Source organism: Thamnophis elegans, chromosome 6 (genome assembly GCF_009769535.1).
Source record: "Thamnophis elegans isolate rThaEle1 chromosome 6, rThaEle1.pri, whole genome shotgun sequence".
Taxonomy (NCBI): Eukaryota; Metazoa; Chordata; class Lepidosauria; order Squamata; family Colubridae; genus Thamnophis; species Thamnophis elegans.
The window spans coordinates 49999514-50012466 of record NC_045546.1 but is presented as its reverse complement, the minus strand read 5'-3'; positions in this window follow the sequence as shown (position 1 = coordinate 50012466).

The window sequence follows — 12953 nt, the reverse complement described above, 5'->3', positions numbered from 1 at the left end:
ACCATTGACCGGGGGGGGGGGGGGGGCGGCTTGATTAAAAATTTTATATTTTGTCAAACATGACCCCAGGACACTGAAACCATCATAAATACGAATCTGTTGCCAAACATCAAAATTTTTATCACGTGACCATGAGGATGCTGCAACGGTCGCTAAGTGTGAAAATGGTGATCAGACACTTTTTTCAATGCCATTGTAACTTTGGTCACTAAATGAACTGTTTGAGACTTGCATTATAATGCCTTATGCCAGCTTACATTTTCAAGAGAGAGAAGCTAAACTCCTTGTTAGAATTGAAATAGAAATGAATAGAGTAGAGTAAAATAGAATAGGATAGTTTATTAGCCAAGTGTGATTGGACACACAAGGAATTTGTCTTTGGTGAATATGCTCTCAGTGTACATAAAGAAAAATAAAATAGTAAGATAGTGGGATCCTTGCTGTACCAAGCCTTCACTAATCCTCTCACTTTCATCAAAAACAGTAAAAATCACTCATGCTTTTTTTTATTTCTATTTATTATTTTGCTATGGCCACATATGAATATATATGCACATTCCAAACAGATTTTCTTACTAAACAGCCACCATTCTCATCCATAGGCCACTAAATGCCTCACCAACCTGTTCTGTATTCTTTCATTTCCTTCCATCCATTTTATTTATTTAACACAGAGTAGATTAGGCTGTCAGCCTTAGTCATTCTTCTAACATGACAACAATTCTTACCAACAAGGACGGTATTGGCACATTTTAGCTAATGCAACCTAAACATAACCAAAGCCTATTTCATTTCAAGTATGCTAACTTTATTCTATGCCTTCCCACGCATTACATGGCTTGAACGTTCGCGGATCACCACCAAATTGCACAGGTGGGTTGTTCTAAAAGGTGGACATCCTTACTTTTTCTCGAAAACGGGAGAGAGGCTGCCTTTCCTAGTCTAGCCCCGTAACAACAACCCTACGAGGTAGGCTGGGTTAAAAAAAGCGAGTGTCGGGGAATTCTGCGACTGCATCACCTCTTCGCTGCTCTCGCTTCCCAGGGAGCTCTCTTTCCTCTCACCAAGCAGCCCGTTCTCGGAACAAAAAGGAGAGGCTCAGAGGTGGATACGCCTGGCAGTCGGTGGGGACGGTGCTGAGAGGGGCGTGCGCTGGGAAAGGGAGCTTGCACAGTCCGCCTCTGAGCCTCTCCGCGCAGTCACCCCCTTCCCCGTCATGCCCCCCACCCCAAAAACAAACCACCAGCGCTCCTCCCGCTCCCCCGGCCTGCAGCGCCTTTTCTTCCTGTTCGGCTCTGAGCCACCGTCACGGACCTCTTTTGGCTCCGCTCTAGGCACCGGCCGCCGCGCCGCCATCCTCCCCTCCATCATTCCCCCTCCTCCCAGAGCACCACCGGAAACATGCCAACCTCAATACGGATGCAAAGGCGTCACATCACCGCTACACATGTTCACGAGGCGCCGGGCATTGCAGGGTGCAGAGGAAGCCAGCAGACAGATGGGAGACTTGGGGAGGGGGGAAGGAAGAGATCCCGTCCAGGGTAAAAAGAGGGAAAAGCGGAGAGCCTACCCTGGACGGGATCTCTTCCTCCCTCTCCCCCCCCCGGTCTCCCGTCTGTCTGCTGGATTCCTCTGCGCCCTGCGATGCCCATCTGGGTTGGCTTCCTTGGACACTCAGCTGCCACCCCCACCCCCACCTTCCCTCCGACCAACTGTCAGTTTATTCTTCCTGCACGTGAAAGCGCTTTAGTCAGTGGAGTGTGTGCTGGGAGGAATCTCTCTTCTCCTCCCTGCACAGACCCCACGGTGCCTGCATCAGAGCTCGGGCGGGATTCAGGTGAAGGAAAGGACTTTTCTTTTTCCGGCATCAGAGCTCGGGCGAGCAAAAGCAAGTATTTTAATCAGTGGGCTATGCGCAGGAACGAATATATCCCCTCCTCCCTGCACGCATCCACTGAATAAAGTGCTTCCTCTGGCCCGCCTGATCTCTGCTGCGGGCAAAAGGGAGCTGGGAGGACAGGAGATTCCTCCCTGCACGTGAAAGCGCTTTAGTCAGTGGAGTTCGTGCTGGGAGGAATCTCTCTTCTCCTCCCTGCACGGACCCCACGGTGCCTGCATCAGAGCTCGGGCGGGATTCAGGTGAAGGAAAGGACTTTTCTTTTGCCGGCATCAGAGCTCGGGCGAGCAAAAGCAAGTATTTTAATCAGTGGGCTATGCGCAGGAACGAATATATCCCCTCCTCCCTGCATGCATCCACTGAATAAAGTGCTTCCTCTGGCCCGCCTGATCTCTGCTGCGGGCAAAAGGGAGCTGGGAGGACAGGAGATTCCTCCCTGCACGTGAAAGCGCTTTAGTCAGTGGAGTTCGTGCTGGGAGGAATCTCTCTTCTCCTCCCTGCACGGACCCCATGGTGCCTGCATCAGAGCTCGGGCGGGATTCAGGTGAAGGAAAGGACTTTTCTTTTGCCGGCATCAGAGCTCGGGCGAGCAAAAGCAAGTATTTTAACCAGTGGGCTACGCGCAGGGACGAATATATCCCCTCCTCCCTGCATGCATCCACTGATTAAAGTGCTTCCTCTGACCTGCCTGATCTTTGCTGTGGGCGAAAGGGAGCTGGGAGGACAGGAGATTCCTCCCTGCACGTGAAAGCGCCTTAGTCAGTGGAGTTCGTGCTGGGAGGAATCTCTCTTCTCCTCCCTGCACGGACCCCACAGACCCCAATTCCACTTATGGCCTCAGGTCTATTTACCCGTTAGAGGGTCTGGAATTGATCGTTGCCAGTTGGGGGGCGCAGAGGAACCCAGCAGACAGATGGGAGACCGGGGGAGGGGGGAAGGAAGAGATCCCATCCAGGGTAAAAAGAGGGAAAAGCGGAGAGCCTACCCTGGACGGGATCTCTTCCTCCCCCACCCCACCCCCGGTCTCCCGTCTGTCTGCTGAGCTCCTCTGTGCCCTGCAATGCCTGGCGCCTCGTGAACATGGGTGGTGGCGATGTGACGCCTTTGCAAGTGCCTCAGTTGCCCCCGATCGTGGGCGGATCTCAATTGATGAGGAACTCAATAATCCTGGCACATAAAGCTTCCCCCCCCCCTTGGAAACTGAAGCTAGTTTAAAGAAAAAGGGAAGGGCGGGCAGCTTCACGTGAGTGAGTAACTCCGGCGGTAGGAATCGGGAGGCTTCGGGTGGGCGGCGGCGCTTCCCTTGAAAACGGGGATCAGCACACTCGCCGCCTCCCCCTCCCACGGGAGGAGCTCTGCAGCGGGACAGATGAATGGAGGGGGAGATCACCCCTTCCTCCTCCGAGCCCCCAAAACCCCGTCTTCCCTGGCCTGCACCCCTGCGCCCAGGCTCCTTTGGGTTTGGGGCTAATCCGAATGGGTGGAGCGGGGGTTCCCCGGGGCGGAGGCCTCCTGGTGCAACGGTCTTCCGCAGCTCCGGAGCTAACCTTCGCCTTCCCTGCCCAGGATTGCAAGGCTGGAGGCCTCGGCAGCAGCCACCCCCACCCCCAGCAGGCCAACCCTCGCCCGTACCATGAGTTTACCGGCCAGGTATCCATTGAGCTGGAGGGCAGGCACCGTGGCTTCCTCGCGGCTAGTCTCGCTGCTTTCCCCGGGCTCGGCTTCATTTCCTCCCCGCCCATTCTCGCTCCCCCGACTGAGGCCTTCGCCCCACCCAAGCCTACCTGCCAGCGGACCCTTGCTACGATGCCGGCTTCCCCGCTGCAACTGGCGGGAACGGCAATGAAAGCTCGGGCTTCGCTCCTCCCTCTGGGGCTGCGGCTAACAGGGACGGCCAAGCGCTTTCCTCAAAAACCCCGCCTTCCACACACACCCGGCTTCCAAAATCCGGGGAGTTGCAGGGAGGGACGATCTTCTTCCCCTCTCTCAGGTTGCCCGGTTCCCCCCCAGTTCCTCTCATGAGTAGCTCGCAAGGGAAGGCCTTCCCTTCCCTTGCTAAAGGCCGCCGCCGCCCACCCGAAGTGGCGAAGCCTCCCAATTCCCACCGGCACTGGAGTTACTCACCAGGGCAGTGCAGCAAAAACAAACAGCGAAGGCGAAATGAAATGGAGACTCGTGAGAGTCACGACTCGCGTGGCGTGCTTAAGCAGACTCCAGCCAATCAGTGAGCTGGCTGGGATGGAAAATTTTAAGCACCCTCTTGCGTGCTTAAAGTTTTCCATCCCAGCCAGCTCACTGATTGGCTGGAGTCCAGGCCAATCAGTGAGCGGCAGGCTGGGATGGCTTAGATATGAAAGTGTAGATAGAATAGATTGGGGAATGGAACGAGCGAGCTAGCGGCAGCTGATGATGGGCGGGGGAGCCAGCGAGCGCTGAAATAAAGTGGGGTTTTTTGAGAAGCGGGCGGGACACGGGAAAAACGATGAAAAATCGTTCCTGTCCCGCCAAAAGCGGGACGTCTGGTCACCTTAATCATACTAGACCACAGTAACTAATACATTCTATATAGGAAAATTTCTATTCGTCTTTTTAAAAGAATATGATCATGTTTAGGATTGTAAGAATAGGCCTACTGCTTAGTTGGTCTGACAGATATTAATGTTGGTTGCATCTTACTAGTTCCCAACCTTTTCTATACCCCGCACCCCTAGAATGCTTCTGATATATTCTCACACCCTTACAAAAGTGAATAATTATATGCATATACACTATAATTTTTAAACTTCTAAACCAAGTTTTCGCACCCCCTGGAATATTGTCTTGTACCCCCAGGGGTTGTAAGCAGCCCCGATTGGGAACTCCTGTATAGGAAACAAAGTCAAGAATTCAAGGCTCCGAGAGTTCATATTATATTTAAAGAAAGAACAAGCACTAATCTTAAAGGAAAGTTCTGGCTTAAAAGAAAATTGAAAGTTTCACAAATATTTTATTATTATTTCATTGACTATGTATTTTCAGAGAAAAGAAATTACAAGAATTACAGGGGAAAGAAGAAATTAGGCTTTTAAAATTATTCCTTTTCTGCACATATAAGTAAACTTTACATAATGTGCAGCATACAGATTGAAAAAAAAAACAAGTAAAAAAGGAGAACGCATATGCTGGGAAAATGCCGTACATTATTTGTGAAATGTGCAGTAAATGTTTCTTATTGCCTGTCTGTCTCTTTTAAAAGCTGTATTTATAAAGGCCAGGAATGCAAAATTTATTTTCAGTCTATGAATGATGTGTAGATAATGTTTCTTTTAAGACAGTTTTATTTTAAGTACATAAAATGTAGGAGAAACAGGTAATTATAAATTATAATCATGTTCTATAAGGGAGACTAATAATATGTCTAAAGACAAAAGGCCATTTCTGTTCTGCTCCAAGTCTAAAACTGTCTTTTGGTGAAAGTGGAAGAGTATGGACGTTAGGAAAATATATCTCATTAAGTCTTTCCATCAGTTTAAACAAACTTATTTTATTGCAAACATTTCTACTCATGTGTTCAAACCACCATGTAAAAATGCATCAGATAAAGGAATGGTATTCCCTGGTACTGCCTTTCATAGCTTATTGGTCAAAACATCACATTATGCTGTGTTTACCAGTGATGGCCCTAAGGTTTTTTCCATGACCTTTTTTTCCTGGACTGGATCTATTTTTCAGTTCTATTTTCTTAGCCAGGAATTGTAACCATGCTGTTGATCCAGTCTGAGAAATGCATTTCAGATTCTGACAAAGCAGCTTGCCTTTTCAAGCGCTGTTTGGCTGGCTTGCAGTTACTTGTGCACAGATGGAGAAAATATTACCTTGTAAGATTTTGCAAAATCAAATTCAGCCCTTCATGCAGCATCTACTTTAAAAAAGGCTTGGAATTGATTTTTACACCCATTCATTAAAAAAAAAAGTTTGAGAAACCTTCTAAATGACTCTATATGAATTCACAATTTCCATTCTGTCATGAAACTGATAAGTTGCTTCTCATTTCTGTTTCTTCTCTTCAAACAGAACTTTTCTGTAAAACTAGGAAAAGCAGAAACTGAAGTTTTAAATCAATAGTTTAAAAGCCACTGTAGTGGCAGAAATAACAGTGGTAGAAGTCCCATGTGACCCATTTTCCGCATCCTGCAAATGATGTGTATGTGTGTGTATAATATTAAATATTGTAATATTTTAATATGGTATTAAATAATTGAATATGGTATTATTGATTTTATATATAGTATTAAATATACTATATTTAATATAGTAGCCCACGCTACAGCATCAATTTTTCTGATTATACTTACATTATATTCTTGCAGAGTTGCAGACACAAATTATTACTAAAATCTGATAAAAATGATTTAAATTAGAATTGGATAAAAAACAATTTAAAAATAAATTGGAATAAAATACAGTTTAAATTGAAATTGGAATAAAATACAATAATTTAATATATAAATAAATAAAATATGATAAAATTATATTTCAGTGTCACCACAATCTATGCCAATCAATCCCACATATGCCGATCTCAGCCGAACCATTTTGCTTAAGTACTGTGCTGTGTTAAATGTTATTTTCAGATTATGGCCACACATAAGGTACTGTAAGTTGTTTTGATATGGGGATCCCAATGGGTCATTCATTTAGTATATAGACCACCATTCCTGTCTATCACCCTCTTATATGGGCAACAATCAAATAGGGTGTGAGCCAGGTTTTTTACATCTGCCACTCTGCAAACACAGAGATGTCCATTGTAGGGTTCAGAATGGAAGCTCCCATATCTGACCATTGTATCAAGCTGTTCGAATTGCATAATTCACTTGCATAAATATCTCCCTAAGATGTTTTGGCAGCTGTAACTTTAAATAGCTGTCTATTTGAAAAATATGTTTGTATTTGCTCAACCATTTCAAGTTATCCACCTTACTAAGGATAGCTATAACATTTTGTGCTTCTATATCCTTAATTCCTTATATTCTTGCATTAGACAAACAGGCAATCAAAAGTAGATAGAAAGCATTCTGGGAATAGAATGTATAACATTAACATTTAGCAAACTGGATCTAGTCCTATGGTAACAGCATTGATGACAATCACAATCACTTCAGAGTAACCTTATTTTAGGATTAGGATTAGAATTAGGATTAGAATTAGGATTAAGGCCAGGGTTGGAGCAGGACTAGGAGTGACAGATGATGGCAGCCGTAGGGGCCAAGACTCGGCTTTGTGGAAATTGGCGCCCTTTACCCCGTCTTCCGGAGCAGCTCGGGCCAGTCCCAGACGTTGGCCCCCCAGACTTTGCCCCTCCGGACTTTGGACCCTGCTCAACCTTAGGAGAGGGAGAAGAACTACTCTCCGGCACGGCGTCCACTAACTTCTCTCTGGATTCAGAGGGCTTAAGACTGGAAAGCTACTGTTTGTCAATACCGGACCCTTATCCCTTGCCCTCTCCATTTACAGCCACTTTGCACACTATTGACTATGGACCTGTGGCCTTGGAAGTTTCTCTGGGGCACAGAGGAGGGGAGAAGAGCAGAGCAGCTCGCCCTCCATCTGCACATCATTGTCTTACATCGCACTAGCGCAGTGCTCCGTGAATTTTTTAGGAATGTAGTGTGAATGGTATGCTTGGCTGATGTTTGTACCCACTTTTTTTTAACTTCATATTGTTGTATTTTTTGTGTTTAACTTATACCCGTGGGGAATGCATGGGTGAGTGGCTGTGTGTGTATGAGAGGATTGAGAGTACCGCCTGGTGCTTCCTCCACTGAGTGCTATTGCAGAAGTGGTAGGGGGCCCAGGCCTATCTCCCGTCCTAGATGAGTGATAAGAATTGCCTGCTGGATGGTGCGGAGGCTGTGGGAGGGGTTATGGGGTCTACGGTAGCGGGGGTGGGCCAGAGCATTACGGTCACTATGGGGAGGGGCAGGTACGACGGGAACTTCAGGGCTAGCCATTACCGGGGAAGGAGGGTTCGCTACATCACAGAGATCCCTCCTTCCGGCCCTGTTAGTTCCACTCCAGGGCCAAGTGGCGAGAACTGTGAGGGCCCTGGTCTCAGGCTGTTGTTGCTAAATGCCAGGTCTGTGGTTCACAAAGCTCCCCTTGTCCGGGACCTAATTTTAGACGAGGGGGCAGACCTGGCATGTATTACTGAAACCTGGCTGGGCCCAGAGGGAGGAGTCCCCATCACCGAAATGTGCCCAGAAGGATTTCAGGTGCTTCATCAGCCGTGACCCCAGAGGAGGGGTGGGGGAGTGGCTGTCATCGTCCGAAGGTCTTTAGTTCCTCGTAGGATCCCTGCTCCGGAGCTTGTCGGGTGTGAGTCCCTGTTGATGAAGTTGGACCTTGGTGGTCAAGTGGGTTTGTTGCAACGTACCTACCTCCCAACAGCGTTGCAACAGCCCTCCCCTCGCTCCTCGAGTCAGTAGCCGAGTTGGCAGTAGAGTTCCCCAGGCTTATGGTTCTGGGGGATTTCAACCTGCCTACACTTGGTGAACGCTCTGATGGGGCACAGGAGTTCATGGCTTCCATGACAGCCATGGACTTGACCCAAGTAATACGGGGTTCGACTCATTCAGCTGGCCACACACTTGACCTCGTATTTCTTTTGGAGCAGTGGAGATGTGATGTAGAGTTGAAGGGCATTTAAACCTTGCCCTTGTCATGGTCTGATCACTTCCTACAGAGGCTTGACTTTCGGAAGCCAATCCCCCACTGTAGGGAGGGGGAACCGATTAGGTGGTTCCGCCCCAGGCGCCTGATGGACCCTATGGGATTTCAGACGGCGCTTGGAGAAATACCTGACACTATCGTCCACAATCCGGTGGAGTCCTTAGTCGCTGCTTGGAATATAGCGGTGGCAGGGGCTCTAAACCAGATTGCGCCTTTGCGACCTCTCCAAGGCAGCGGATCCAGGAGGGCCACTTGGTTTACCGAGGAACTCCGGGAGATGAAGCGCCAAAAGAGACGCCTAGAGCGCCACTGGAGGGCCAGTAAATCTGAGTCAGACCGAGCACTGATGAGAGCCTTTATGAGAGCCTATCTCGTGGCAATACGGGCGGCGAAATGTTTGCATTTTGCCGCCCTTATTGCATCCGTTGAATCGCGCCCAGCCGCCTTGTTTAGAATACAGAGGCTTCTGCCCCTTACATATTGGAATAAGAGATACAAATACAAAAGGGTGAAGCCTTTGTTGTCACGATACATTTTACAGTTTGTCATGATACAGTCTACAGTTATCTGTGGATGTATAAGATAGTGTGAAAAGCAACCCCAATTTAAAAAGAACCCCAAATTCATATTGATCACTGCATAGTCATCACCAAAACACCACAGTGAAATAGCAAAAAAACTGGTTAGTTGCTTAATTTAATAAATTTATTTATGTTTAATTACATGCTGTGATTCTCTTCATTTCGATTTGGTATCAATATTTCTGTGTTGTAACATTTGGGTTAATGACACTGTCCTGGTATGACATTCATGATGATTGGAGATTTAGACTCCTGCTGTGAACCGATTTGACATTTGTTGGAATAGGCAGGACACATTAATACTTAGGCCTCATTCCCACACATCTCCTCTGCCATGCTCCCCTTTTGTTCTAATGCCAACAGGAAATCATGCTGCCCTAAATTTTGTGCCTGCTGTCCATACAACTTTAAAGTATTAGATTCCAAACAGTCTAATTAGTTGTTGGTCACAAGCACGATTATGCATAAAGAGAGGTATGTGATAGCTGATGTCCTCCAAATGTGCCTTCTATAATAATTCATGCTGACTGAGAATTTTGAATCCAATTCCTCTTGAAAACTTCAAACTGATTGATTTTTTTGTAATTTACAGGTCTCATCCATAACAGTTAGGACAGATGGTTTTAATTAGGAGATACCGGCTTTCTCCACAGTTATAATAGATGAATCTGGATTATTTAGAAAAGGTGTGGAGTTCTTTAAAATCTATTTGTTGGATGTTTTTCTTACTTAGAAAATAATCTGAAGTATTGGAAAAAGCCTATGTTCTGCCAGTAAATATGTACTGTAAGTAGCCGAGATAAAGGGAAAAAAATGAAATTTGGAGTTTTATTTGTCATAGGAATACAATGACCAAAATTAAATGTTCCACTTAAATCATGGAGAGTTATAAGATTTTGTTCAGTTATAAGTAGATTTAATCCTCAGTTATAGCTGTTTTGTGCCATGTATTTCAAGATCACTAAATTGGAGTAAATCATTCATTTTTAATAAGAGAAATAGCTAATTAGTAAAATTGAGTTTTATTCTTATAATATTCAGTGTAATTGTTATCTAAAATATTAAAATAGTAGGGCCATGTTTCTCTAACAGGGTTCATGCTGTGACGAATTTAGTGCTTGCCATCATTGTGAAGTAATATTATTATGAGTTTTAAAGATATGCCTGCTTGTAGATGAAGGATAACTTCTATTTAAAAGAGAAATTTTGCCCAAGCCAGATTGGACATTGAAAAGCACCACCAACCTGGAGAATTCTGTTCTAAACTACACACACAAACATACGTGTGTGACTATTTTTCTTTAATTCATTTCTTTAATGCATGATTTTTATCATTTACTTCTCTTACTTTGAAATATCAGTGTTCCTCACTGATCTATTCTGCCTATTGTAACATTACTACAATTTATTAGTAAGAATAGAGAATAGAGATGATATAGAGAAATGGTTAATTTTAGACAAATGTATGTCTCATGCAGCTTCACATGTAATTATAAGGCCAGAACTTACCAGTTGGGACACAATTTGGATGGCATGCGACAAGTGCAACAATGGAACATGTATACTTTAAAACAGAACTTGAAAGTGATAAAAACATAAATATTGAAATATTAACATTACAGTCCATGTAAATACATGGTGTTGACATATGAATACTACCGACAGTTAAGATTAAAGAAATTCTTCTGAAGAATCAAAGGTGAGATAAGTTGTTCTGTGCCAGCACTCAGATTGCTGCTATGCATGTCTGCTATACGAACTGCAAAGCCAGTTTGCATCAAAGTGAAGAATCTGCCAGGATTACTCTTTAAATTATACACCTCCTTTCAACTTCAGTGGTTTTTTTTTTAAAAAGTGCTTATAGATGGACTGTTAAAAACACCATAATAGGCCAATGAAGTGTTTTGATGAAATACATTCCCAACTAGCTTGAATGAATCAAATGACCTTAATGTGGAAATTTGTATGCATGCCAATATCAGAGATTTAAAGATGCTGAAAGACAGACTGAAAAAGAACAAACTTTCTTAAATCATATAGTGTCTCATTAAGAAAATGTTCAAATATTGGGAACTGTTCAATAATTCAACTATTAAGTCTATAATACAACTTATTTCAAATTAACTATTGTGGAGTCTTACAATGGTATAGGCCTGTGATGGCTAACTTTTTTGTCATTGTGTGCCAAAAACGTGCCCACACCCATAATGCAATGCATGTGTGACATCACCCCCACGTGCCCCCCCCTCTGCATGCACATACAACTCCCCCATGCTCCCATGGGCATGCACATGCGACCCCCGTGCCCTGTTTTGGGCCTAGAAGTCCTCCCCGCAGCCTCCTGGGACCCAAAATGGGCTGCGGGGTGTGTGCTGCTCCCCCCTCATGCTTCCCTTGCCCCATGTGCATGTACATGCAAACCCCCTTCCCCTGCACAAGTACACACAAACCCCCTTCCCCTGCACTAGCTCCCACGCATGTATACACATCTCCTGCATGCACCTGCATATGCATGGCAGAGACCCAATAATCAGCTACCTGGCGGAAGGTGCGTGCACATGCACAGTGGAGCTGAGCTGGGGTGATGGCTCACGTGCCCGCAGAGAGGGCTCTGCCAAAGGTTTGCTATCATGGGTATAGATGGTTGTACAACATCATTAGCAAGGATTATTTTCTCTGCATTCTTCTAATGTGATTATCTTTATAAGAGAATTAGGCAGTTGATAAAGGAGAAAGTTATCAACAGATATTAATCCTGATAACTGTATGCTACCTTTTTTCCCATTCTGATGTATGAATTATTTCTTTGCAACTATTTCAGAGGATAATCTCAATGCATTCTGGGGACTGACATTTGGATATTATTATCACAATCTCTTGCTTTTTAATTTCCCATAGGTAACTGTCTTTTGGTAAACATTAGAAACAAGCTAGAACTCAGCAGAATCTTTTATCAAAAGATGCTGCATTTATGGTCCAGTCAGAATTTCCTATGATCCATACTTTCCCCCAATTATTTTTAGAGATATTTAACTATAATCCATCAAGATGGGCATAGCATCTATTAAGCATATTAACAATTAGCTTCAAAAGAATGTACTACAAGAATGAAAGTTTCACAGTCTTCACTTAAATGTCCCAAAGGTGCTTTTTCAAGTGGCAACTGGTTTTTTCTTAAGATGTTTCACTTCTCATCCAACTGAAGAAGCTTCTTGGATGAGAAGTGAATGTCTTCAAGGAAAAGGTGCCATTAGGACAACTATGACCTGGATGACTGAGAATCTCCATAGACATCTTCCCTTAAATAAAATTCTGCATTTGAGGTAAATTCCTTCAAAATGATGCACCTCTATTTGAGGAAACAATCAAAGCTAAGATTTATATTGGGTTTTTATGTCACACAACATTAATCTAACCAGCATTGTTCCTCTCTAGCAAAACTCACAGATGTTTAAAGTAAAGAAACAAATTACTCTGGGTATTATGATACCTACTTTCATGGGAAGCCATTAAAATGTCCTCAGACAATATACCAACAAATGCCTTGAAACGTTTTTCAAAAATAGCAGACTATGAGAGGTACCAGCACTTGTTACTGTTCAGTAGTTTAGCCAGTAGACTAAACAATCATGACAAAATAGTAATGCATGGCTTCAACTGGAACTGTAAATTAATAAATGAATTTGTGAGACCAGAGACTGCCCTGCCCTTTGTCAAATAGCACCTTGTGACAATATAAATATTCTTTAAAGGTATTATAAAGG